At 42.4% G+C, this 23,672-nt stretch overlaps 1 long non-coding RNA gene across 3 annotated transcripts in view; it reads left to right on the forward strand.

Moving 5' to 3' along the window:
* The window catches only part of LOC136793841 (uncharacterized), a 109,655-nt gene extending 87,186 nt beyond the window's left edge, over positions 1-22,469 (forward strand). For 2 of the 3 annotated variants that reach the window (XR_010839814.1, XR_010839816.1), the window contains exons 3-6: positions 12,912-13,089; positions 13,887-14,131; positions 14,707-14,778; positions 22,305-22,469. This is a non-coding gene — a long non-coding RNA (uncharacterized lncRNA). The remainder of the gene's footprint in view (positions 1-12,911; positions 13,090-13,886; positions 14,132-14,706; positions 14,779-22,304) is intronic. The other variant, XR_010839815.1, reaches the window with a different exon arrangement.
* The last annotated feature ends 1,203 nt before the right edge of the window (positions 22,470-23,672 follow it).

Here is a 23,672-nt window from a genome sequence, read left to right on the forward strand (position 1 = left end):
ATTTCACTTTGCATAACGTCTTCAAGGTTCTCAGGCCCATGCATTTCAGCCCCTGCCCATTGTTCTGTGACAGGATATCTCAAAGAGTTCTTGCCCACCTCTGCTTTGTCTATATTCCAGCCCCTTCCTGATAATTCTCTGGCCTCCTGAACCCTGGAGTCCTGCTCCCTAAACCCATGGGGCTTCCCCTAAATCTTTTCCCTGAGATTCTCCAGGTCCAGCTTCTGGCCTGTCTTGCCCGGTGGGCCGCACCTGATCCTTGAAGCTTGCCTGCCCACTGTCTGCCCAGCTCTCTCGACTCCTCAGGCATCCAACCCTCACTATTCCTGCCAGACCTGCCCTGCTGAGGCCCCTGCCTGGCAGGACATGGCGCCTCTGATGACTAAAAATAGGAGTTGTATAAAAGAACGGTGGGACCCAAATAAAGTCTGAAGCAGGAAATATAATGATCCTCCGAAAATATGATACTGTTGCTTCCACAGGAGCCCTGTATCTGCTTCAAAGCATGTGAACTATCTTTATTTTGCATTCAAACTATCTTTTGGGGCCAGGTTTCCTTCATAACATGGCTTATTGCAAAATGGATCTGAAACCCTAGGGAGTTTATCTGTAGTCAGGATTTTTTTCTTTCCAGTAACTGTGGGTCGGAGGTATTCCAGCCATTATTGACTAAAGGACTACTCTGTTTTATGACATCTAATCAGATGGATGTCCCACTGGGAGGACAGATTGTGTCCCTTTTTTTCCCTCTGGACTGAGGAGATAAAGAGATAAAACTCATAGGTTATTATTATTTTTTAAAAAATCAACAGCATAGTTCCCTGTGAGATCTTCACGTGAGCCTGTTATGCACGAGAGCCTGGGCTTAATGGGCGAGACCGAAGGGCTCGTGAATAGGACGTTTTGTCCTCTGAATGGCTGAGCTTGGTCCAGTCCAGAAGAGTTCCTATTCAGGGTCTTCTTGGATCCTGGTGGTTCAGATGAAAATGGCAAAATCTGAGTGTGCTGTCCCCAGACGTCTTCACTTGCCTGAGAAGCCAGGTTCACCTTCAGGTTGGAGTTAGACAGGATCCCCATGCTACAAATATTAGGCAAATAACATCTCAGAGCTCTCACTTCCTGTTACATAAAGTGGGCCTGATAATACCCGCCTTGACAATTTCCTAGGGCTCTGATGAGACCTCAGGCAGACGTGGGTCTATATGAAACATCCAGCTCTATTCAAAAGCAAGGTATCGTTGGGGCCTTAGTTACAATGCAACTCAAGCATCCCCAACTTCCCTTTACCATATGGTTATTAACTCTAGCATCCTTACCATTATGAAAACCTTGAAGCCATGTATGTTTTCACCCCATGTCATCTCTTGAGACAGCTTGTGTATTGAAGTAGGATTACCTTTTATTTGTCCTGACACTTCTTCCTTCAAACCGGGAGATGTCCCCTGGGTTCAGAGTTTTGGAATGTGTGAACAAACCTGTTTTCACTCTGCCTGCACTTTACATGACTGTGTAAGTTTCCCCTCATCTTCCCCCCAGGTTTGCTTTTGCAGCATGAGGCCTAATTCCTTCAGGCTGTGCTCACACAAAGTTCTGTCCATTCCTGTGATCACTGTAGGTTCTCACCCTGTCTCAAAGGACAGGGGGTGTCCTTTGACATCTCCACATGTATCAGCAACTGTCTTGTCTTCCTTAACTATAGGCCCAAAATACCATCTTAGTAATATCTCAGCTCAGTGCCTGCCAGAGAGCTATGTCTTGATAAACACTTAGAAAATTGATTTTGGTGAAGAATCTACGTCTGAGGACTCTAAGGCAAGTTGGTCATTTTCAGTGTTTCTGGCTCTTCAAGGCTTAAGGCCTAAGAAACCTCTAGGAAGACACCCCAGGGCTGCCCAAGCTTTTGGTAGGAGAGCAGGGGAGAGATTTCATAATGAGGTTTAAGAGACTCAGAAGTAAACCCCTCCTAGAAGCCCCTTTCCAACGAGGCCATACAGTTTTTTTAAGACACATCCTTTGCTAAAATGGATGTGTTTACCCACCTGTGTAGTGGGTAAACTCCCAGGCTCTGGGGCTGGGCCCTCTGGTTGGAATCTTGGCTCTGCCATTTCCTAGATGTGTGACTTTACCTCTTTGTGCCTCAGTTTTCCTGTCTATGAAATGGGAATAATAATAGTAACCTACTTAAGAGGGCTGTGATGAGAATGAAATGAATTAATATTTCTAAAGTATTAGAAGGTGTCTGGAAGCAGATGAGCAAATATTCCTTGGGAGGACATGGATAGATTTCACACTGGGAAGTACCAGTGTGTGAATGAATGGCTTCCTCCCGCCTCATACGAGAGATGGTAGACCATGGGAGCTCCTGGTAGCACAGACCAGTCCAGAAAAGTCCCAGGGAGGGCTTTCTGACCTGAAAGCAAAAGTCAGCTTCTCAGGAATAAAAATAACAAAGAATATCGTTATGTATTGAGCACCTACCCTAGGCTGGACCCTGTGATCATGGTCCTATATTGCCTAGTTCTGTTCTTAACAGCAACCTCATGAGGTGCTGTTTCTTTCCTATGGATGAAAAAGCAGAAGCTTGGAGAGACTGGTTAACTTACTCAACATCACATGATTAGCAAAGGCAGCACCGGGAGTCAGAGCTCTTCACCAACTGATCTTCTGTGTTTTCATCTATGTTTCCATCAGGGGAACTTCTGATCTTAATTTCATTTCTCTCGTAGGTCTTGTCTAGGATGCTGGAGTTTATATTATCAGTTAGTAATCTGGCTTATAGAAAGGGCACTGAATTAGGAGTCAGGAGACCTAACTTCTGATCTAACTCTGCCACTGAATATGCCAGCTGAGACAAACTGTTTACTTCTGCTGGGCTACCAAATGGGAGCAAATAATGCCTGCCCGGCTTATCTCAGGGACCACGGAGAGGGTCAAATGAGATCATGCACTTTCAAATTTATCCAATAATCAGTGCTCCCTGGAGGCTCAGGCCTATGCAAGCTGCCTGTATTTTTTATTATTGTTAAATAACTTAGGAGAAACTTAAAATGCAAGATAGTGTTGTTCCTGTGAGTTTGGACATTGTGAACCAGTTTTCCTTAGGGCCTGAATGCCCCCCAGACAGGCTAAACATCAGCTGGGATGAACCCTATATTTTAGAGAGTGAACCTCAATCTTGAACCCTTCCCTGGATTTCAGCCTGCCTCTTCCAACTAGCCCGAGAATACTAGGCATGTTGAGAGTTGCTCCAGGACCAGGATACCAGCAAAGTCGGGGAAGCCAAACTGAAGCCTCACTGTGAAGATCTCTGCTAACTTGAGGTCCTCATGAAGCACTTCCAACCCTGCATCCATCCAGTTGCTATGGTGGGAAGTGCGGTTGCTTCCATGCTTCACTAAGAGGAACGGTATCAAGATGGAGAAGAAGGAATTGACAGCTAAGGCAATAATACAAAATAAATCCAGGATTCATATTCAGCTGGTATGTATCAAGGTGACCGTACTGATCTTTCCCGGCCAGGATCTGCTCCGATTGGTCAGTGCCCATGGTGGGCAGCTGATTACATATATTGACTCCCACCCCTGCACAAAGCTCGTCTGCTTTTTGGTTTTGCAGAGGCTCTCCTTGATTCTGTGCTCTGTCAGGTGGCAACTCTTGTCCCATCTGCCTCCTGGGAACATAGCGGTAGCACAGGAAATAAGGCTGGGGGCTCGGGTCCGGGCTGCACACAGAGCTGACACACTGCAGCAGGTTCCCATTGCCCTGATGTCCAGGAGGATCTGAGGGGATGCTTCCATTCAACTGGCTGAACTCTGAGAACAGGAGACAGGTCTTCTTCAATTCTTCATCATCAACAATCCTGTGCTAACGTTTAGACGGTGCTCAGAATGCATTCAGTGAATGAATAAATCCTCCAGAAAGTATCCAGTGAGCATCAGTTTCGTGAGCTGCTGGGTTATTCATGGTAGAGGGTGAATTAAAAAGTCTAGATCACATCTCTCAGAAAATTTCCAGTTTATAGTGGATGATTCCATCTCTATGTGACAAAGAAAGGACACACAGATATGCATTTTATTTGTGCAAACAGATTTAATTTTTAAAAGTAAAGGTTATCACTAAGTAAAAGGAAAGAACCAAGGGAAATCGAGGGCAGATAGAGATTTTTCTTGGATGTAAAGGCCCTAGGAGAAGCAAATTCCTTTGGAAACAGCCCAACATGTGGCATTTCTCATCCCTTCTTTTTTCAAAGGCTGGTTTTGTTGCGTTTTTAACTGAGAGCCTCAGGATGGAAGGAGAAGCTATCTCCGCAGCACAGAGTTTTCTCCCCGTTTTCCAAAGGGAAGGCAGATTTGGGAAACTGGCACTGCCCCTGCCCAGATGGCAGCCAGCAGCTGGCTCTGGCAAGAGGAAGTTCTCACTCTCGGCTGCTGGCTGCCCAGCCCCTCCCATTTCCCCAGCAATGCGGGGCCATTGGAAAGGAGAGAGTGTGAGAGGCCTGCCATGCCAGCACTCCTCGCCACCCTGACCTGGCTTCTCTGGCGCTGGCACCCAGGCCCACAGCCGGGGAGCAGGGGAGCAGACCCAGCAGCACCAGCCAGCAGCTTTGGCCTCCCTCTTCCTGCCTCAGCTGCTGTCTTGGCCTGTGCTGAACCACACAATGGCTGCTGACATCTACGGGGCTGTAGCATGAAGGACAACGGGTGCTGGTGATCTCAGGGTGAGTGGCCTGAAACCACAGGCTGGTTTGGGTAATGCTGCCCAGATGATCAGACTGGCCCATGGCTGTCCCTGTCCCACACCAGACACTACCCCATCTCACCACAGACCCTACCTGTCCTCATTTTCTTCACCCCAAGCACATTTTTTTCCCCTTCTTTCCTCTTCTTCATTTTCATTCTCCCTTCTCGCTATTTCTTCCTTGCATTCCATTCTTCTGTCCTGTTCTCTTCCTTTCCTCCCTCCCCTCCTTCCCTTTCTCTCTTCACATAATGTCTTTCTCCTACTTTCTTGCTTTCCTCCTCTTTCTTTATTTTATTCTTCAAACATTTATTGACTACATCTTCTCTATCAATCCCTCTACTAGGTTCTGGGAGGACACAGATACAATATATTGAGCCCTACCGCTGACATTTGTGCATGAGTCTATGACAATTGATGACGATAGAGTGTGTTAAGTGCCAAAACGCCCACAAATTACTAGGAAAACAAAGCAAAGAGTCACTGATTTCTACTTGACTCAGTCTGGGGAAAAGTTAGCTGAGGAGCTGCCATTTCTCAATCTAGTTGCTCACTCAGCTTCTTATGTTCCTGAGGAAAGGTTTATATCTCTAAATCTGGTTGGAAACATGGAAGGTTTGTTTTTTGTTTCAGTTTCTGTTTCTGACTCAGATCTTAAGACCTTGAATTTTTATCAAGTCCAGTGTATCCATTTTTTCTTTTATGGATAGCACTTTTGCTGTTGTATCTAAGAACTTTTTGCAACTAACCCAGTGTTGCAAAGATTTTCTTTTATATTTTCTTTTAGAAATTTCATAAGTTTACAATTACATTTACAGTTAAGCCTATGAACCATTTTGAGTTAATTTTTGTATATAGTATGTATAGAGGTTTTTTGGTTTTTGTTGGAGTTGTTTTTTTTTTTTTTTTTTGCCTATTGACATACAATTGTTCCAGTACCATTCATTGAAAAGACTACTTCCCTATTGAATTGCCTTTGCAAATTTTCAAAAGTAAGTTGACTATATTTGAGTGGCTCTACTGGTGGACTCTTTGAGAGCAGTATTTTAATGTCCAATGTATTATCTGACGTATTCTCTCTCGACGTCTGTCTCAAAATAAATGCGTTCCTACTGTGTAAATAGAACCCTATGTATAAACTACCATCATTACTTGACTGGGCAAAAGAAAAGAAGTTTGGGTAAATACAGATTCGGATTCACTTGGCCCCTGATTGCAATGTGACTTTTGGGTTTGAGACTTTTTGATCTTGGAGAAACGCAGGTGGGACTTGATAAGAAGTGTCATAAAGATTAATGAAGAACATGGCCAGGAGGGCACCTGGGGTTTATTTGCCTCACTGGCATCCAGATATTTGTGTAATTCCCTCTGTTTCATTTTGAAGTGAAAATATTGGAGGGGGGGAGGCAACAGTGAGGATAACTATGAGAATAATTACATTGTTAGATTATAAGCACTTTCAAGGAAGGTCTATCTTCTTTTGTAAAAAACGAAGTACTCCCATTGCCCCTATAGTAGGCAGTAAACAGGTCCTCAGTATCTCTTGTCTATCTTCTGCGGCATCAAGTCAAATACAAGAATGAACCAGAAGATGTGTTTAATGTTTTAGTCCCCATGACATTTCTTTGGCTTTCCTTTACCAGTAGAATTATTCTTCTACAATTTTGGAATGAAAACTATGCAAAATGTTGTCTTCATATTGCTTAAATGCTTTCCACCCATGCCACTCATTTCTGATTTTTCATGGCCTTAAACCACCATCTGCCGGAAGGGTGGGAAGGACACTTGCAAGGTCATTGTGTCCTGCCCTCCAGCCTCAGGCCTGGCTGCACTGGGGCCACAAATGAGAAGTGTCTCTGTCTTTCTCTGAAAGGGTTTCAGAGCTTAGTTCTCATCCTTGGAGGTTTCATATTCAGGGTAGGCCCCCAGCTCTTCCCTCCAGGGACTGTATTCCTGGTTGATGAGCAAGGAACCTTCACTCCTACCAAATCCTCTGGACAGCTTGTACTATGATCATCGTTTTGTGTCTTTGACCAACTTTGCTTTCTTTTCCTTCATAAATCATTCAAATATTTCAAGTCCAAATACTAACACTGGGGACAGCTTGTGATTAACCTCTCTCCACTCCAAGAAGTAGCCAGCATCAGTGATTCTTCCTTCTAAAATTGCTTAACCAGTTTTTAATACACCAAAAAGACTTTTGCCCAGAGCCCTCTGGCCATCTATTTTCCTTAATGGTCTTTTATGAGGGACCTTATCAAAAGCTTGCAAGGAAATCCAAGTAAATTATGTTCCTTGGTTCACCTTTACCTACTATTTCATTAACTTTTTCAAAAACAATATGACATAGTCTTCAACATAATTAAAGGGGTTGGGAAAAAGGGAACTTTAACTACCACTTGACAGTTTCCATAGTTGCCTAGGAGAGCTGGGTCACTGCTCACATTCTGTCTCTGCTTAAGGACACTAATTCATTTCCCAGGCTGTCTGGCGGGGTCAGCCACTAGTTCAAGGTGGAAATGACAAGTTTTTAGGCTTTCAAGTGTGCGGTACTCAGCTCTCCAGAGAGCACGAAGGAAGGAAACCACAAGTTTATCCAGGTCTGGCCCAGAGAAAGAGGAAATGATGGGACGAACCAAGACTAAGCCAGGGGTGGTGTCTCGGTGGAGGGGAGAGCCAGCCCTGGAGGGCTCAGACACTCCCAAACCACTCTTTATTCTTTGAATGGGAAAAGGAAGGGCTGATCATAGCATTTGGGAAAACTTTCAGTGTTCCAGGGGGAGGTATGTAAGGCCAGAATTCCAGGGTGGGCAGAGGCTGGTAAAATGAGAAGGAGAGTTAGAAATAAGCTCACACAAATGGTAGTAGCAGCATTAAAAAGGATGCTAATCATCATCATCATAATTGCAGTGTATTTATGCAGTGAGTGTCTCCTATATGCAAGTATGTGCTAGGCATGCGCATATGCCTCTCTCATTTAAGCTTAATAACCGGGGATGGTAGATGTCATTATACTCATTTAAAAATGAGAAAAATAAGGCACAGGGAATTGAAAGGACCTGAAGGTCACACAGTTAATAAATTATCATATTTGGGAGGCAGCCTCCTCCTCCTAATTCTAAAGTACATAGATTTTCATGACCTATGAAAATTTTTAGCCAGTTTAGTACCAAATTCTCCCATAAGTTAAATATTCTGGTTAACAAAATGTTCTAAACATTCTCAGTATGAATTACTAGTTTTCGTAAAATAGATAGCATTACTCAATCGTTAAAAAAGCAGACACTCTTTAATTTGTATTAATAATTCACAAAAGCATTTAAGGGTTACAGTCCTCAAAACATCTTTATGAATCTCCATTTTTACTGGCCTGAGAATTTGCAAGTACTTGTTTACAAAGGGCTCTGGCTGACAAAATGCTAGTAAAATTGGCTTTTACTATAGAAAGGAACTAGCAAAGGAAAGCAGAAAATCTTCCATTTCTTTCTGGCTTACTTCTTGGTTTCCACTGGCTCAATGCCTATTTTTCCTTATGTCCTAAGGAATGGGCCATTTTTAGTCTTTTTCCACGACTTCAGAAAGCCCACCATAATTGTCCTACCACATGCTTCATTCTCCACAGGATGTGATGCCTGCATATTAGAAAGTGTTTTTTTTAAGTGTTTGAAGACCAGCATCCTCTCGCTAAGTACTCCTTCAGGCTGCTGTGTTCCAGGGACCATGACACCTTACCTTCTGGCTCCTGCATGCTTCTTGTAGTATCTAAAAGAACAGGTGATTATTTGAAGGCACCTGGGCCAGGCTGAGTAACCCAGCGACTAGGTGCCACACTCCTGATTTGTCAAGACAATGACCCTTCAGATCAGGAGCCTGAGAAGCTGAGAAACCAGAAAAGCAACTTGGGCATTTCTTTAAAGAATGAATGTGCTAATTGGAGGGACTGCAAATGCAGTAGCCAGAGAGAAAAACAAATCTTTCAATGTAGTTTCAAAACTGGGAACCTGGGTGAGAAAAGCAAGTCTCCTGTCTTAGGAGGGGGCGTTGCCTGGGCTGCTGGTCTTCACTAAGGTCAAATAAAGTCTGAGGTTGGCAGTTTGAAGTTCCAGAGTCCATTTCCAGAGAACAGGAGGCATCAGCCCTGTGTGTTCACTGGGTGTGTGGCTATTAGGCAGGTCTGTGAGTGACATGCTGAGCAGAGGGGCAGAGACCTTGGACCATGGGGGGAAGCAGCAAGGGTCCTACCGCAGTCATCCAGCTGCATTCCAGTTCTAGTTCTGCACCTTCTAGCCTCGGTGACCTTGGACAAACTGACTTTGATTTATTAATCAGTTTCCGTTTCCTCATCTGTAACATGGGAACAATGGTGGTTTGAGGAGTATGACAGTGAATGACAGTGAGTGTATGTAATGTGCCTGACAATACCTGGCAAATGATGTCTTTCCCATAAATTTCTGTCCTGTTATCTTTCTAAATACCAAATATTGATTCATAGCACAACTAATGTGAGCAACTTTATGTTTTCTATAGTCTCGCCACTGATGGTAAGGAAAAAACATTTCTTAGATGAAAATGTAGTGACTAAATCCCACCCCTTCATTGGACCTATGATGTGAAAAAATTTTAATAACAGATGGAAAACCTTGCAAAGCTATACAAGTTAGATGACATTACACTTATTTCTATCCAAACTGCATTCTACCATTTAAAGCAGGGAGAGGGCCTCTGGGCATTTTGACCGGTGACTTTGCATGATTAATACAGTCTGGGGTTAAAAATCACATGCATTACACTCAGCTGAGCTAAAAGCATAGAACATTTTATATTTTTAATATAATTTCTCATCTTGCTCTGACCTCTCATCTCTCTCTCATAGGGAAGTGGAGGGAGACCAAATAAACTTGACAACTAAAGACAACCCTTTCTCGTGTTGACATCAGACTCCTTGGGGTAAATGCCCAGTCTTCCTGGAGTTCAATTCTCCCCTTCTACCTGTCAGCTGGGTAGCATCTGGGCCTGGGAGGAGGCTTATGTACCCTCATGGGGGTGTGGGAGGGGACCTTGGGTCAGCTTGTCACCTCTGATTCCTTGCTGGTCTTTGCTGTGGGATGAATCTGGTCCACTCCCTGGGTGCCTTGGAGTGGTGGCACAGAGAAGTGGCTCTTTCATCTGGTCTTTTGGGGTTAGTGTTTAATCCCACCCATGGCCCTGGCTGGTTGCCTCTGGAGGTGGAATCCTTATACTCTGTGGCCATCTTGTTCCAACTCCAGGCACCTGGAAATCCTCTGGCTTCTTACTACCACTGTATCATCCCACAGGAGTAGATAGAAACTTCTGGATTCCGTGTGTACCAAGTGCAGGCCTTGGGAAGCCAGAAGCTCTAATTCAGGGCACCTAAACAACGACCCCAGCCAGGTTAACCTCCCTGGCAACGGTACCATATTGCGGAAGTTTCAGTAAAAATGCAGGCTTCTGGAGGGAGTGGGAGGTTGGGATTGAAATTGTCCTGGTATGTTCACAGCAAAGCAAGGAACAAATCCCATTGCTCTGGGGAATTCCTCGTGTGCATAGTGTGGGTGTCAGGAACACACATAACTGGCTAGTTTCTTTTTTCCTCGCTTTTTCCATTTCTTCCTCCTCCCAGCTCCAGAACAATTTTCAACTTGCACTCCAGGCGGGTGGGAATGCCCCTTACGCCATATTCTAAATTCTCTGTACCTGTCAAATTCCATATGGTTACTCAATGTATTGCTTTGCTTACATAAAGGGAGTTTTTGAAGTTTAGAAATCCCTTTTTCTCAAAGCTTAGCTTTCAAGATTATCATTTTAAGTACCCGAAAAATACTAATTTGAGGGTAAAAGTTGAGCAATGCCTTCCTTATTCCAGTAGGTATTTACTCATCACGTATAGAATAAGAAACATTGATTTGATGGATGGAAAGCATAAGGAATCATGACTTAAAGGAAAAGGAAGATTATATCACTTTAACTTAAAAAAATGATACCTGTTAGGCATGGTTTGGAGATTATGCCACCTTGATTATCTGCTGTCGTTCAACTATGTAAGTGGAGTTTAGGGATAGCATTGGGGAAGGAAGGTGCTTTGCTGAAGGGCCCATCAAAGCTGTAAGCATATTACCAGTTTGTGCTGAGCCCGAGCAAGTGACACTTACACAATGCCTACACTGAAGCCTCCAAAGGTGGGGACTTTTCTGGGCTGTCTGCCTTTTCTGGTCACTATATCTCATCATTAGAAGCATTTACTAATTTCCTTCCTTATGGATTCATATAAACTGATTGTAAGAGTTCATCAGCAGTGTTCTTTGCCTTTGTTTTTAGGAGGTGAATTTCTACTCACCTTGCTTGATTTAAAGACCATAAGAAGCTGCAGTCCTGCCAAGCAGAACTTTCTCAGAACTTTATTGAATCCATTTAACAAATATTCATTGAGTGTCTATGTGCCAAGCTACTGTTCTGGGCACTTGGCATGTCTCTCTTGTAGTACCAAGTATGGAGGAGTAGAAAAAGAGAACAATTTGAGGAGAAGAGAAATGGAAAGAGCAGGATTAATTGCATTGGAAAAGCACCAAACACACCATACATCATCAAAATCATGATGATGATTTTGCCTCTCTGCAAAAGTTTTGCAGTCAGTGGAATCTGTTGTAACTGCACCCATATCAGTACCCTCTGGAAACACAATGAGCCCTCAGTAACTGGACTATTGCTCTTTATTAAAAATGAATAAATTTTATTAATCATAAATTAATCATAAAATTAAGTATGATTTCACTCAGAATGAATTTGCAGTGCTGGTGATAAAGTTCATTTGTCTTTAATTGCTCTCCTCTCCAGTCTGACTGGTCTCCTCAGCGTTCTCTACTTTACCAAGCTTTGTGCTGAAACATTGCACCTGCTCTGACTGTCTACAACCTGTTGTCCTCCAAACTCATGGGGTCACCTTCTTCATGGAAATTTCTTTTACTCTTCCAGACAATGCTGACACGAATTCTCTCTCTGAATTTCTGTCGTATTTCTAGTTGGATTCACATAGTTGATCTCAAAACTATACTGATGGCAGGACCTAGGTCTTAAATTTCTTTGTATTTTCCATAATGCTTAGGAAAATTATACGCATGTTGTAGGCCTAAATAAATAAATAGGTAGGTGATGGTGCTAAAATAATTAATACCTAGTATAGCATGAACACCGACCATTGAGAGTACTCTGACCAATTCATATTGTCTGAATATCAGCCACACTTACACACACATATACACACACACACACATATATATGTAATGCTCACAATATTATGCAGGATGGATATATTACTCTCCATTTCACAGATGAGAGATGAGGGAAGTGAGTTTCAGAGAAGTTTCAAATTACTTGCTCAGAACATACAACCAATGGAAGACCCTAGATTTGTTGCACTCAGCACCTGTGTTCTTTCCACTGTACTACTACTCTGATTACTACTTGGTGATGGATCAGGTCCTCTGTGTCCTTGGGCTGAGATGTGCCTTTCAAAGGAGAGGGAGTTGGGTGACTGTTGAGTCTGACTAGAGCACATAGGTAATCAGTTCACCTAGACTGAGCCATCACCATTGTGAGGAACTGCGCGGTCATGCTTAATACTCATTTATAGCCAGTTTGCACACTACTTTGCCTGTGTTATGAAGATTTGGTCAGAGAAGTTTATCTTTCAAAGCCAAAGATCTGGTGGCTTGTTGGATGGTTCACAGTGCGTCCCTTGGAACCTCTTAGTATTTCCATTTTATCTTAAGTGGTAAAAAATTATACTTGCCTTAAATTTCTCATAATTTCAAAGTACGTTGATCCTGCGTTTTTAATATAAAAATAAAATGTCATCATTGTCCAATCATCTAATTGATAACTGAGAAAAGAAAGGGCTTCTCTCCTCAGTTTGGCCAGTCATTAGTAAAGAGTCAAGTAAATGACACTTTCTAATACAGGATAGAGAGCTGTAAGCTCCTCAGTCCCATTTCCCTTTCCTGAGCACACAGGAACACTTCATTTCCTCCTTGTTGCGCTGGGGTCATGTGACAGGGTCCTGGCCAAAAAAATTAGGACTGAAGGATATAAGCCACTTCTAGTTCTGCCCCTTAGAAGTATCTTAAACAATATTCTGGCTTTTGCTTCCCCTTCCACAGTGAGTTTAGATGCCACTGATTTATGATTCCAGCATCACGAAAGGGAAGGAGTTTGAGTTCCTGAGTAACCACTTGGAAGACAGCCTCTAAGGAGAGCTGCCAGCCTTGCATTGGACAGTGACACGAGGGAGAAATAAACCTATGCCTGAGATCACTGAGACTGTTGTTACAGCAACTGGTATGTATTGCTCTGATACAGAAATTGGTAGCGGAAATGGGGTATTGACTTAACCAAATCGATTTCTTCAACTGTTACACTAGACTTAATATATATCATTGGTCTAGGAGTTTAGCAACAGACTGAAAAGAAACTATTGGATTGGCCAAAAAGTTCATTCGGGTTTTTCTGTAAGATGTTACAGAAAAACTTGAATGAACTTTTTAGCCAACCCCATAATACCAGAACCTGGAAAGATGGAAATTCAGGTCATGCAGTAACAAATCATTTGGTACAATTATTGCCTGCTATTAATTAGAAGGTAGTCGCATCACAGTTTTTAGCGTCAGAAGACATGGTGAGGAAACAGAGTCTTAGTAGTGTTTTTGGCTAATCTAGATTTATGTACTACAGGAAAGAGATGACTCTGGAAAGACTTCATGAGTTTGCTAGCAAAAACAGAATACAGAGTCCAGAAATTTGGGCTGTCAGATTAGAGAAAATAAATTTATTTTAGACTCCGACAGTAAGACGTGGTACCAAAGGAAGGCTTGAAGTGGCAAATATCCAGTAAAAGTTCTCAACTGAATGAAGTTACTTGAGGTAAAATATCAAATCAAGGGTATGGCCTTCCCATCTATTGTTTCTGATAGCCTCAATTCATTTAGGTAATTACGTTAAAAGAGAGAAATGCATGGAGGGAAAGAAGAAAAACAAAAGTAGATTTGATAACAATGTCTTGAAAATAACTCTGGGTGTGCTTACTGGCATAAGGACGTGACTGGAAGCAAATATATCGTATGCCTTCTAATTTTTAGAGTTGCATTGCCAAAGAAACCAGCGGCCTGGACTTGAAACGTCTTTCCTTGCTCAAGGCTTAAAACAACTCTCTGGTTGCCAACCCATTCCATACCGAGCAGAAGTCAAGCTTTTAGAGGTGCACTGCTCTGAAGAAAGGGTTGCCCCCCACCACCAAGCCCACTTCATATGTGGCCAAGAAGAAGAAAAAAAAAATGGAGTCCTTCTTAGAGCTAACTTCACACACATCCACCCTGCCCAGAAGGTATGGACTTCACAGTGCTGACCCAGAGGGGCTCAGCGTGTCTGTGGACCATCATGCTGAGGGTTACCTATTATTTCCCTTTGCAAATGGGATTATTTTCCTGTCCCTTTTCTCCATTATAAATGGGTTGTGATTGGTGGGGAAGTAGGGTACAGATTACTTGTCTTTTTAATATGTAGGCTACTACACCTAGAGATCCTACATAAGACTGATGGAGAAGATGCTGCATTCCCCGGGTGTCCTGGACATTGATATGGTGGTGGTGACTGGATGAGACCTTGCATTGTCCTCCATGGGGTGACGTGGGCATGCTCTGTGAGTGAGAGGAAAGTAAAATAGATATTTGGTGTCCAGAAGTTTAGACTATTGCAAGAAACTTTTAGTGTTCACAGCTTTGGAGTCTCTTCTTGGACATGCAGGAAGATTACATTTCCTGGGTCACTCTGAAGTTAGATGGGCTATGTGATTCCCAAGCTCCAGCCAATGGAACAGGAGCAGAAGTGATGACTGTGATTTTGAGGCCAAGTGTGTTAAAATCTCATGTGTCTTCTTTACATTTTCTCCCATCTAAATAGCTGTAAGCAAAGAATTCTCAGATGCAAGAGCCACACAATGGAAGACGCCCAAGCAACACCAGATGCTCACGAGTAAGTAATAGCTTTGTATTGGGCAATAGTACTTATATCTGGAAATTGCTTCTTATAGCAGCCTGCATTGATTATCTTGACTAATATACTATTCTAAATGGACGACTAGTTGGAAAAGCTCTTTATTTCTCTTGAAAGGAGTGAAATCATCTTCTTGCCTGATCATCTTTATCACCATCATCTTCATGACATTTGGTTCCAGAAATCCTTTTTTAGTATCTGTAACTTATTGGGCACCATGGCAGCGATTGGAGTGCAAAAAGGACTATGAAATTGAGGCTGGCCCTGCCCATAATCTGGTGGGAAAAACATACAGATAAACAAAAATGACATAAAGAATTATATCCTAAGTGTAACAGCTTATAACATAGTTAATTCTGTTTGGAGGTGGGGAGGGGCAGTGATAGGTGCAGGTCTCAGAGAGGAGGTTACACAGGTGTCAGGTTCTAAAAGATGAAAGATTTTCTAGTCAAATAAGGCAGGTGGAAGGCATTCTTTCTTTTTTATATAGAGCATATATATTATTGTCCATTATACTATTATACATTATTCATATGTTGTTATGATGTTATTAACTAGTGTTGTAAAGTGAGTGTAAAGGGACTACCTTTTTAAAAAAAATTTCATTGGAGTCTAGTTGATTTACAATGTTGTGTTAGTTTCTGCTGTACAGCAAAGTGAATCAGTTATACATATACATATATCCACTCTTTTTTATTTTATTTTATTTTTTTGTGGTACGCGGGCCTCTCACTGCTGTGGCCTCTCCCGTTGCGGAGTGCAGGCTCCGGACACGCATGCTCAGCGGCCATGGCTCACGGGCCCAGCCGCTCCGCGGCACGTGGGATCCTCCCGGACTGGGGCACGATCCCGTGTCCCCTGCATCGGCAGGCGGACTCTCAACCACTGCGCCACCAGGGAAGCCCTCCACTCTTTTTTAGATTCTTTTCCATATAGGCCATTACACAGTATAGAGTAGAGTTCCCTGTGCTATACAGTAGGTCCTTATTAGTTATCTATTTTATATGTCGTAGTGTGTATATGTCAATCCCAATCTTCCAGTTTATCCCTCCCCCGCTTGCCCCTGGTAACCATAAGTTTGTTTTCTACATCTGTAACTCTATTTCTGTTTTGTAAATAAGTTCATTTGTATCATTTTTAAATTAGATTCCATGTACGACTGATATCATATGATATTTGTCTTTCTCTGTCTGACTTACTTCACAATCTCTAGGCCAGGGGTCCCCAATCCCCAGGCCATGGACTGGTACCAGTCCGCAGCCTGTTAGGAACCCGGCTGCACAGCGGGAGGTGAGTGGCAGGCGAGTGAACGAAGCTTCATCTGCAGCTCCCCATCGCTCCCCAGCGCTCACATTACCACCTGAACCATACCCCCCCATCTGTGGAAAAATTGTCCTCCACGAAACCGGTCCCTGGTGCCAAAAATGTTGTGGACTGCTGCTCTAGGGCATTCTAAGTAGAGGAAACAGTGCAAAGGCATGCAGATATGAAAATCAGGAAAATAAATTGATTTATACAGTTAGAAATGAAAAGCATATTTATCACTCTCATCAGCATCGATTTTATCATCCTATCATCAAATTTATTTATTAATTTTCATACAGAGGGACCACATGGATTTGATCTCTGTTTTCCGGAGGCTCTCAGTCCAAGGGAACATAGGTAGCAGATGAAGCAGTGACCAAGTGCGTTAAGCTCTGTAATTCACTTGCTATGTAACATGGACCAGGACACTGGACCTGTCATTATGTCACTAGTACTGTTGTACTAAAGAGAGAACTCCTACTTATCCTTCCCGATTTCTGCAAATCCAGGAAATAAAACGTGTGAAACCCAATTTGAAAAAAACATATAAATAGCATAACATGTTCGTTTACTTATTTATTTATTATTTTTTTTTGTGGTACGCGGGCCTCTCACTGCTGTGGCCTCTCCCATTGCGGAGCACAGGTTCCGGACGCGCATGCTCAGCGGCCATGGCTCACGGGCCCAGCCGCTCCGCGGCACGGGGGATCTTCCCGGACCGGGGCACGAACCCGTGTCCCCTGCATCGGCAGGTGGATTCTCAACCACTGCGCCACCAGAGAAGCCCTCGTTTATGTTTTAAAAGGACAGTTAATGAGGGAGGATTGGGCTGGTATGAGTCAGAGTCATAGCATTTTGTATGCCATCACACTAAAGGACGTATTTTACTTCTTTCTGGTAGCAGTTGACGCAGTGTCCTCAAACAGATCTTACCTGGGGACTGTGGGACACCTGGAGGGCAAAAGCCTCTCTTGGGAGATGGATGCACACCGATTAGAGCCGTCCATGTGGGCAGGTGGGGCTGTTTACTCAGTATGCACGAGGGCAGTACCATCACAGCAGGAATTGGGATCAAAGTTGAAGAGGGAAATAAACATTTTAGTCAGGGGGCGGCTGGTTTTGGGGGTGAGTGTGTAAGCCTGTAAAATGGAAAATAAATCACCAGATCTGAAGCCGAGAGGATGAGGAACAAGTCAGGATGTAGAATGTAAGAGAGTTGGGACAAGTTGTCCAGAGCTAAGGTTTCAGGCAATGAAGGCACTGAAGGTCCACCTTTCACAGTGGTCCCTTTTCTGTGGCCTGGATAGCATATTTTTATACATAGGCATCTAGGAAATGACAAAGAGATACAAAGCTCAGTTCATAAATTCAACATCATGGTCCAGGTCTTGGGACTTGTGAGCACCAGGTGAAATAAACACATGGTCAATTGTTTCCAGCCATTTGCCTTCCTCCCCATTTCTAAGTGTGGATCATACTTCAAAGCTTCAGCATAGCAGTGACTCTTGATCTATCAGTGACACCCAAGGAGGCTATGCAGCAGGCCTGGGGACGCTATTGGCCCTCATAATTGGAAATAAGTCCCTAAAATACCCCATTTTCTCATGGTGGGCCAGCATAGAGCTGTGACCCATGCATCTATCTAAAACCCTCTTAAGCCTGTTAAGATTTTCATAATCTATAACCTTGCAAGGACACCAGTCTTGCATAGTCAACTACTTTGTAACGCGATACTTCCATGTCTTTGAGATCCTAAACCTGCTTTGTCAAAGCATGAATTCTCCTCGTATTTTGAGATTGAGTAAACCATTTCATTTTTGTCTGCTGAGATCTTGAAGACTGTGACTGAGGTCTAGAGCTTTATCTTTGTCATCTAGGCCTATATAACATTACCTAACCAAGTCACTAGTCATGAATCTAGTCACTAGAGAAGCTCAGGCCAAAAAACCCAGCCTAGAGACTTGGATGACATCGCAGCCCATCCGAGCCATCAATAAATCCTTGAAGCTTTAGCCCTGCCCTCCTCCTCTCTCCAGCCCAGCCCCCAATTTACAATACCCTCTCTTTTAGGAGACGGAGGTGGAATTACTTTGCATTGGAATTAATGGTATAAAGAGCTACCTTCTCATCTGAGTAAAGCTAATTCGTCTCCATCCCTGGTCATTCACTACCTATTAGAAATATCCTGACAGCCTGCATCTCATTACCATTGCAGCAGGTCCAGCTCCCAAGAATAACCTTCTAAGGAGGATGAAATGTATGCCAGTGGCATCTAATACCAGGGCATTCACATTCATATTTTTAGCAGCATATATCAGTTAGCCCAACCTTTAGTGTACTCTATGTACTTTTAATAATCTCCATAAAAGCCTGATTTCCAATCCCTAGGCTCAAGCTGACAGTGTAAATAAAATCACCCAAATCCACAGGGTAAGAGAAATGAAAATGACAAGGATTAAAATTTGGTCAAACCTCTTTCTTTTTAAAAATTCTGCTTCCCTTCCAATTGGATCACGACCCTCTGTGTGCTCAGCTTAAGACCAGACGGTATGCTTTCACTTTTATTCCTATCTGCAGCAGGCTTACAGTATTTAGTGAGAGTCTGTAAAGAATGTGTGCTGGGTAGAGAGTTAATACCATAATCCCCTATCGTTGGGGTCAAATGCTGAATAGAGCAAAAGAATTAGAAAACATGTTACATACAATGGCAGGAAAAAATGCATCAGCACGCTGTTCTGTGAACACCAGCATCTATCACCCGCAAGTAATGGCCATGAGGTAATAGAGTGGATAAAAAGATGTGTACTTGAAATCCAGTGTGTTCACAGAGGCAGCGATGGAAGACTTGAGCACAAGTCTTAATCCCCATATACTCTGGGAGGTATTTGTCACCATTTTTAGTTGCTTCTTTCCAAGTACCTGCTCCAAGTTAGTTCCTAAGTAACACATGTAGCCACTAAATTGTTTCCCACAGTTGAACCCTGAGCTCTCTCTTTTCACTCTTCATCAGTGGGTGTGAATATTGTTCTCAAAGTGCTGTAATACATCTGTCTCTAGAGAATTCTCTTCACAAACAAGTAGAAATTTGAGGTATCGTAGGCAAAAAGTGTTGAACAGCCCCCTTCCACTGTATCTTGGGAAAGTCAACCGAACTTCCCTGGAGTAAGATTACAAGCAAATAAATAACCTTGTGTGGAAGTTCTATAAAGAGAAGAGGGTGTGTGTGTGTGTGTGTGTGTGTGTATCAGTGGTTTGACCATAAGTGACAAGTTGAATTTATTTTAAACAATATCCTTTAAAGTAGCAACTATTATAGATTTAGCATTTAAATTTTTAAATTTATTTTTAAATTTACATATAGTAAATTTGGGGGTGTAGAGTTCTATACTTTTGACAAATGCAGAATTGTGTAAGCACTACCACAATGAAGATGCAGAACAGATCCATCACCCTCAACAATCCCTTGCATTGTTTCTTTGTAGTCAAAGCTTTCACTCCCAAACCTTGAAAATCTTAAATTCTTATAAATACAGTATTACACATGATAACTTGCACGATGACCAAAATGACAACCTGAAACCATATACATAACAAAATAACAAAATCATCATCTACACATTTTAAATATATATATACTTTTGTATGCATAAATAACTGGAAAGCCAACTTTCTTTTGTCAAAAAGGCTACTTATTGCTCAGTAAGTTCAGTGAGTGCAGAAATAGTCCTCTAACCCACTATTGTATCAACATGGACAAAAGAGCTTATTAAATGTACATTGAATTGAATATGAACCCACAGGCTGAGGAGTGATTTTTACTTAAAATTGTAAAAGCTCATGACAACTATAACTAGAGATGTGACAGTCTCAGAGTTGTACTTGTACCTTAAAGACACAAAGAGAGATGAGGTAATAAAGAAGAAGGTAAAAGATTGTGTTTGTGTGTGTGTGTGTGCACACACACACGAGCACATGTGAGATTACATTACAAATCCATTAGCGCCCTAGACTGATGGAAATTGACTTCCTTTTTGCACATGACCAATACTATATATATATATATATATATATATATATATATACACACACACACACATATATATGACTAAATGAATGAAAGCTAATGGCCTTAAGGAGAAAACTATTAGAAAAAATATTAATTAGGGTTTTAGCATTATGTTTGTGAGAATAAACCTTTGCTTACTTAAATAAGACACCATGATTTACATGAAAATACTGAGTATGGTTTGATTCTCACCAGGAAGTATTAGACATGTTATGAGTAGTTCAGCATATCATCTCTTTCCTGCAGGGTATACTGACTAAATTACTAAAGGAATCTCACATCAAGCAAATAAATCACTATTGTTTAAAAAAGAAGTATTAATATGTCCTTAATTTTATGCATTATCTTCTCAAGCTTCTTTACCGGCTCCTCCTCATCTAGCTGGCATTCTTTTGCTCATATGTCACTCATGTTCATGGAGGAATCATCTCTACCTGTAATTAGAGACTCCAATCTACACCTCCAACCCAGGTTTCCCTCAAGAGTGACACATTTTCCAGCTTTCTACTTGATCTCTCACCCTGCATGTTCCACAAACCCAAACTTAAATTGTCCAAAATGGAGCTCAATATCTGTCAAACCAAATGGTTCCCTCTCCACAGAATTTTCCGTAAACTTCTATTAGTTCTTATCTCACTTCCTGTTTCTTTCATGGGACTGCAGGCAACGAACATGTGTCTTTTCCCCAGTGCCTGGCACAGTGCCTGGCATCTGGTAGGCATTTATAAATATTTGTGGAAGGAATGAGTGCATATGACACTCATATGCATATAAATAGAAATTTATTTCCACCCCAAACCCCAATGTTTATGAAAGGTTTTTAAATGGATGAGTAGCTCTGATACACATATAGATATAAGCATTTATTCCCATACCAACCACCAACTACCATATCTACATAATGTCTAGAGATCAAATACTGTCTGCTTTGTGCAGCAGGGAAAATAATTAGCACATTTCAGTTTCTTTCCTATTATCTTTTCTCATTGAAATCATATTCTTTTTTATTCAACATCATAACATAAGCATTTTTCCTTGTCTTAAAAAGGCAGGGCAGGAGTAAAGACACAGATGTAGAGAATGGACTTGAGGACACAGGGAGGGGGAAGGGTAAGCTGGGATGAAGTGAGAGAGTGGCATGGACTTATATATACTAACAAATGTAAAATAGATAGCTAGCGGGAAGCAGCCGCATAGCACAGGGAGATCAGCTCGGTGCTTTGTGACCACCTAGAGGGGTGGGATAGGGAGGGTGGGAGGGAGACGCAAGAAGGAGGAGATATGGGGATATATGTATATGTATAGCTGATTCACTTTGTTATAAAGCAGAAACCAACACACCATTGTAAAGCAATTATACTCCAATAAAGATGTTAAACAAAAAAGTCCCAGATATTATTTGCACCAATTGAATAATACTGCCTCAGAAAGAAGTTCTTGCTTTATACCAAAAGTTCAGTTGGGAGCATCGTGAGGACCTCCTGTAGAAGCTACTCCTGTTCAACCGTCTATACTCTACACCAGTGATTCTCAAAATGCGGTCCCTGGACCAGCAGCGACGGCAGCATCTAGGACCTTGTTAGAAGTGAAAATTCTTGGTCTCCACCCCACACTTTCTGAATCAGAAACTCTGGTGTGGGATCCTCATGAGATGTGTGCTTTAACAAGCTCTCCGGGGGATTTCAATGTACAAAGACAGTTTGAGGAACACTGTCATACACTCTCCAGAGAAAGGTCTACCTGCTGCATGGGAATCTTTCTGCACTAACTCTTTCTCCACCCACTCTCACTATTCAGTTCACTCCCTCATCAGTTTCACATCATATTCATATTGAAAAAAGCCTTCTGTATTTGATAATGAGTCTTAGAACAAGGACTGGCTTCTTGTTGTATGTAAAACATAAATAGAAGTATGGTATACGCAGTGTTTTTTAACTTAGTTTTAGGAACAGAAATTTGCTTCAAATGAAATATTATGTAGAAGCCCTGTGTGTGTGTGTGTGTGTGTGTGTGTGTGTGTGTGTGTGTGTGTGTAGGGGAGACAAAAGGAATCACTATGTTTAAATGTGGTTGAAAGGGTGGGGGTACCAGAGCCTCCCTACTCAACTGGCCTTCCTTCCACCCTTTTTTCCAGGATGCCTCCAGGGAACTGAATCTGAAAGCCTCTGAAGCAGTGGAAAGGGAACGTGATTCGGAGTCAGGAGACCTGGTCTCTGGTTTGTTTCTTTGGGCAATTCATTAAGCATCTGTGAGCCACATACTCCTTATCTGAAAACGATAGTGAACCTGAAATTTCTCTTCCAGCTCCAAGTTTCTTCTTCTTCTCTTTTATTGTTTAGCTTTCCGTAGAAAAAGATCCGAGTTTTTGGCAAATTCTCCCTTCCTTGGAGACACAGAAATACAAGTTGGCTGTGTCATTTGCAAGTACTCTGTCATCTCCTTCAGTATTGACTAACAGGCATTAATGAATAGACAGGGCCAGGCTGCCACCATTTGGAGTGCCAGGAAAGAGAAAGAAATCTCCCACTAGAGTCCCATTAGCATTGAACAGATTTTCAACCCCAGCCTTTGACTGGGACTATAGACTGATAACATGGGGATATGTGAAGAATTCAGGGAGTAGAAGAACATAGTTGCATTGGCCTTTTCTGCAGCCTCCTCCTCGCCTTCTCTATCCCCCTCCCCTCCCCTTCTCTCCTCTCCTTCTGGCCCCACTCCTCCTCCTCTTCCTCAGAGAGTTTACAAAGCACTGGCCTGTAGTCACTTTTCCCATATCACTTAATCTGACTCTCTGTGCGTGCTTGACACTCTCAAGACCAAAATCTACGATGGCTAATGAAATGTCCAGGTGTCCTCAAGTGTCATGAGTGTTACTTTCACACTCTCTCCTGCAGGAACCTCTGTATTTCCATCTTCTTTTTCTCCCTGACCCCTCTCTTCTTCCTTTCAGTTCCCCTGACTCTACTGAGGCCACTTCTTAGAGACAACTCTAAACCTACCAGTGGCTATCAGAGTGAAGGTGGGAGATGAGCCCAGGTCACAACTATCCCATTGTTATTGACTGAATGTTTTTGTCCCTCCCACCCCCTCCATAATTCATATGTTGAAGCCTAAGCCCTAATGTGATGGTGTTTGAAGTGAAGCCTTAGGGAGGTGATTAGTCGTGAGGGCAGAAACTTTATCAATGGGATTAGTGTCCTTATAAAGGAGGCTCCAGAGACATCCTTCTGCCATGGAAGTACACAGTGAGAAGATGGCCATCTATGAATCAGGAAGCCAGCCAGCCTCCAAAACTGGGAGAAATCAATTTCTGTCATCTATAAGCCACCCCATCTATGGTATTTTGTAGCTAGAACAGACTAAAATAGCTATCCTTATGTAAAGTAGGGTGTGTGTGTGTGTGTGTGTGTGTGTGTGTGTGTGTGTGTGTGTGTGTGTGTGTGTGTGTGTGTGTAGGGTGCTGGTAGTGGAGCAGTGGGAAAACCTCAGGGGCAAGTTGGGA

Source organism: Kogia breviceps, chromosome 1 (genome assembly GCF_026419965.1).
Source record: "Kogia breviceps isolate mKogBre1 chromosome 1, mKogBre1 haplotype 1, whole genome shotgun sequence".
NCBI lineage: Eukaryota > Metazoa > Chordata > Mammalia > Artiodactyla > Physeteridae > Kogia > Kogia breviceps.